Source organism: Cardiocondyla obscurior, linkage group LG03 (assembly GCF_019399895.1).
Source record: "Cardiocondyla obscurior isolate alpha-2009 linkage group LG03, Cobs3.1, whole genome shotgun sequence".
Taxonomy (NCBI): domain Eukaryota; kingdom Metazoa; phylum Arthropoda; class Insecta; order Hymenoptera; family Formicidae; genus Cardiocondyla; species Cardiocondyla obscurior.
In genome coordinates, this window is record NC_091866.1 from 8,441,333 (window position 1) to 8,446,857 (window position 5,525).

The following is a 5,525-nucleotide window of genomic DNA, read 5'->3' on the forward strand; positions in this document are numbered from 1 at the left end:
GAGATCGTACCGAAGGATGTAAAAGTCAAGTGTTTTACAAGGGAGAATATTTCAAGGTGCATCTTCTCTTAAATCTACGCGTAAAAGAAAAAAAAAAAAAAAAATGCCGCGCGCGAATTTTATTAAAAATTTCTATTTTTATTTGCAGATAATTTATCGCGCCGCGATGGATTTCCGCGAGTGAATAAATCTTGAGAATACGAGTTTACGCGTAACGTAACATTTGCCAACGGTGAATGTTAAATCGAGAACAAATAAATTATCGGTTGAATGAGCCAGCCGCTTCCGGATGCAGCGATGGTCTCGGCTTAACGCGTATCGCGGGAGCGCGTAATTACCGCTTCCTTCACGCCCCGTCAGTAGGGCGCCTTGCTATGATAATACGGATCGTTTATTACAACAATTACGCAACGTATCTTGGCAAATCGTTTCGCGATACGGTCGGCGGTATACGACGTGCTAACAACTGTCTCTCGAGCGCGCGGGCTGCGAAACAACGGCGCGAGAAAGGCACGTATCGGTTCCCGAAGTTATCCTTCTCGCGACTCCAGGAAGCGGGTTCTTATCGGGACCTAGCGCCGTATTGCGTCGCGCACACCCACCAAGATTATTTCCGCCATCTGCCCGACGCGGTCCGCGCAGCGGCGCGTTACCGGGATGACTCGCGAAATCGCTCATTCGGCGACCCGCGTTATACAGATCGTAGCGTAATCACCCGGAATGTTTCTTACGGGATTATTGCTCCGCGGCGGATTAAACCGCGAACGATCTCCCGCGCGATTCCGCGGTGTCGCGACATTATATTAGGTAACCGCCCGATTGTACGACGTACGTCTCGTGTAATTCCCAGTGGCCGGATGAAACGCGTGAAACTCGAGCTCGCGAGTCTTACCCCCAAATCGAAAATTAAACAAGTAGCGGAAAATGGAAAAATTTTCAATAATCGTAAGACCGCTTTATCGAACCGTCATTCTTTCCGACGCCGCGTCTTCGATTTCTTTCACGCGCGCTCGCGTCGATGAATTAAAAATAAAATAAAATAAAAAAAATACTCGAGCGACGGGCATCATCCGCCGTTTTTAACGGTTTATAAGCAATTCCGTAACGACGCGTTTGACACGGATACGCATAATTTAATGCGCGCGGCGCACGTGTTTGTAACGCGCGCCCGTCGCGCGTGGCGGTACATAAAACCGGCACCGTGCACGGCAACGCGGATCTATTCCGTCGATCAGAAACGATTGCACGGTGCTCTGGTCACAAGACACGCTGGGCACGCGGAACACGGCCGCTTGGTCCGCGAAGGCGTCAATGGCCAGTGCCGATCGCCGATCGGCGCGGTGACAAATACGCCGCCGATTCGTTCGCGACGAAATCTCGATCCTTATCTGTCGCCACATTAATTTCCTCCCGTGATAAAGGTCTATCGCGATTTCACTTTCCATTTGAATAACACGGTCACTTTAAGAAATTACGGCGCGTAACGTTATTATACAATAGACATTTTCTTCCTGAACGAAAAAATTATTACTGTTTCGATACCGTAAAAAAAAAATCAGTGTATTGTAACGTTATGTTACGTGACTTGAAATGCTTGCGCTGTATTATAAAATATCTAGCTCGGGTAATTTACGAGTTAGTAGCTTCGCAAATTAAATATATATATAAAAAAAAAAATTTTTAATAAGATACTTTGCGATTTCCGAATATCAAAATTATCAAAAATATCTACAACGGAGGCCTGCATCGCAAACGTTCGGATCTTGTAAATTTTGCATCTGCAAGACAATAACGAACAAGTTAAGTGCCGCTGTTGGTCGTAACTGGTATTAAGATGCATTCCTTACTTGTCCGGCGAATACACTCGTAAACCCGCGGCGCGTTTCGAATTATCATTGCTCGGCAGAAAAAAAAAAGTCGCGAACAATGCCACTGAGGCGAGATTATCGTGTCCCGATCGATAGCGGGCACACGTGCGCGGGACTTTTATCGTTCGATCAATCCACTGCACGAATTGTATCGTTACCGGCCACGGCGTTTACCCGCGTAACCTAACATAACGTAACCCGAAATGACCTAGTTTCCGTTCTGAAGATCTTTCATCCTGCCTATCACGAAACATTTGCGAGTAAGTAGGGACGAGAGCTTGGCGATTACGTCGAAAAAGCATCGAGTAACTGTACCACGCGCTGTTACGCTCTGTTTTCGCGCGCGTTGACGTAGCCTGCTTTGCTCCAAGTGCGAATAAATGAATTCGCGGAGCCTCGGATCTCCGCGAAAATATCTGCCGCTCGGCGATGTTTTATTTTTTTTTTTTTTTAAGCGCTCAGCGCGCGTAAGAAAATTAAATGTTAATAATTAAGTATTTAGAAAACTGTTTTCTGCGACTACGCAACGGAAGCGGCGAATGACCAAAACGCACGTCGGACGAACGAGCGTGCAATGATATTTACGGGGACGTCACCGTCCCGCAGGTTGCGCAATTTAACGCGAATATGAAAGCCAAAGATGGTGCGTACACGGCCGTGAGTGAAATTGAGGCGTTTAATATGTATGAATGTTTAAAAGGAGCAAGGTGACTCGCTCCTCGGATTCCCTCGCGATCCATCCGTCTTTTCGCGGTTACGCAAGCCCCACGTCTACATAAAAGCATCGATCATTGTCGGTCGTAAAATCGACTGCGTCGCTTGCACAATTCCGCCGCAAGTACACCATAAATTTAATCGCTACTATTTACCGTATCGGTATTTTACATTAGCTACTATTTACTCCCGAGGCGTCGCAAAAAGTCACCGTGTATCGCAAGAAATGAATCCAAGTGCACGTCACACTTTCTTGCCCGGCATTTGATTTATCTCCTCATTTCCGCAAACCTGTTGCAACCGTTTGGACAAATCTGTCCGAATTGACTTTTCGAGCATTGAGATTTATTATTTTCTATACCTTTAATAATTAAAAAAAAGTTAAGCCAATAATTAAATCGAAAATCGAGATTCCGCATCTTGGCAAAATTGAATATTGAAGTCTGAAGTTCACGGCGTAAATCGGATTTGTTTGTCAAATTATACCAACACGTGAGCGAACAGACTGCGTCGCGTCGTATAGCACGTTCCGACACGCGTGCTCGTGTGCACGTGCAGTTACGCGCGCCCACGCGCGGCGCGCGCTTTATGCAGCGTCGAATGCACGAACGAAAGGGAAAGGTTGTCGTCACCGCACCGTTTGCGAAATCCAAGCCCGGAGTTTTACGACACGTTAAGAAAAAAAATGAAAAAAAAAAAGACCTTCCGTCGCCTTGTACCAATTAACCCGTGCGACCTCACGTTTATTGTCGCCAGACAAATAATTTTCGATTCGTAAAACTTGAAGCCGCTTTTTCGGCGCAAATAAGGAAAAGAGATACACCCAGATTTACATGGAAAATCCATAAAACGCGTATCGCTAACTGATGAAATCATACTTGACGGCCTTTATATGCGTTTGTATAAGCATTTTTTTATGGACAGCATTTAAAACTTCGGTTCTGAACGACGGACCTCTTAACTCTTTTAACTTCCCGTCTTAAACTTTCGGCACGGGCAACTCAGTAGTAAACTTCGATTGATTCTGATTGCTAATCAACTTACGAACGAACGATATTTACTCGCGTAATTAACGGTTCGGGTATTATGCATCGTGTGTAACCAATTACCCGTATACCTGCGCCCCATAATTTAAAATTTCACGTTGAATTCGAAATATCCGTGACTCGTAACCTTCGCAAATCCACGTGAACCCGTAAGCTGGAATGCCAAGATCATAGTCGCGTGACTTCTCCGCCGCTGCTCATCGGTCGGCCGTGTACTCGAGTAGCAAAATTACTGGCACCGCGGCGCGATATCGTCTACCGTTGTTGAACGTCGAAAACAGTCGGGCAATTATAAGGACGTAACAGTTAATACCGAGTCATTAAAAAAAAATAAAATAAAAAAAAAAAGTATCGAAGTAATACCCGCCGACTTGAATGACTTAACGCCGTGCTCGCCATATGTTCGCCAAGCAGATGGCGTGCCACTTTTCGCGAATCCGTGAGCTGGACCGCTACACGGCGAATTGCATAACAATGATCGCCATCAAGAATAAAAAAGAAATATCAATTTTTTGTCACACTTGTTGTAACTGTATCCGAATAAGTGTGTCACGCCTGGCCACCTTATTCGGCCAAAGCTTGCCTGTTATCCGTTGTCAAGCTTCGCGAGCGTCGTGCACTCTTTCGTGCAAATTATTATTTAGCCGTGCCAGCGAATGATTCAAAAATTATTAGAGATCTCCGAGAATGGCATGTCTTCGGCAAACAAGAAATATCAGCGTTGCGTGACTTTATTTCCTTAAAAGAAATACCCATTAGATTAAACGTAACGCGGCAGGGTCATGCATGTGATTTCCTAGACAAACTTTTTGCGCCTCGTTAACGAGCACTTTCACATGGCTAAGTGCACGCCCAGCTATCCGACAATTAGCCCGGAACGCGGGAATATTAATGTCTGTGTTTAGGAGAGAAACGTTGCGCGAGTGTCATTGTCTTCGTAATTGTCGTCCCGTCGCGAACTGATTATTGACTCGAGAAAGGCTGATTGCAGCGACGAGGCACCAAGTGCCTTATTGTTTTCTCCACGGTGCGTCATTAATATCTTTTCGCTACGTGCCGGGGCCGGGTCAAAGATCGGAAGAAAATACGAATACCCGCGCGCTATAAAGCCATCATAGGCGTTTTGAATTTCATCGGGTGATATCGCGATTTGCGCTCTGTCTTCAATCCCGAGACGCGCGCGAGCGTTTACGGCCGATGGCGTGACTGTCATTTTCTCGCGGATGCGTTCGCACGCGTGAAAAAAAAAACGGACGAGCGCGATGAATAAATAATCGGACGTCTCTGATCTCAGTTTCCGGTTGGCGAGATCGCAAATTTTTATTAAAAAAAATTTTTTTTTAATGTATAAATATGCTACAGCCATCGACTTTCCTTATGCGTCGGCAGAAAATCGAGCCTACCTATCGCGGAGACCGCAATTCATGAGTTAGGTAACACGACTGCCGCCGCTTATGATTTTTAACTAAACGGCGGCGGTTAATTATTTCTATATCGGCTCGTCCGTCGCGCTTCGTTAGGTAACGACGATTTAATTTGCCGCGCAAGGGGTCAATATTCCTTACCGAGCGTCACGGAATCCCCTTCGCTACCATGGATGGTACACGGAAGCATATCGTACATCGCTGCAAAACGGATAACCTTCCGAAGGTCAGCGCCTTTGCTCCTCGCCATCGACGGACACCGCCATACGTGCAGTGGCTCACGAAAGTCTACGCCATTGAAAATCGGCGATTCACCGTTAAAAGAATTACTTTAGAAAACATGAATTGCAGTAATAAAATCGTTGTAATATAGAACTAAAAATATTTAAATATCACGCGTATTAAAAAATAAATTAAAGAAATAAAAATTAAAATAATCGACGGAAATAATCTCAGAAAAGTGTACCATACAT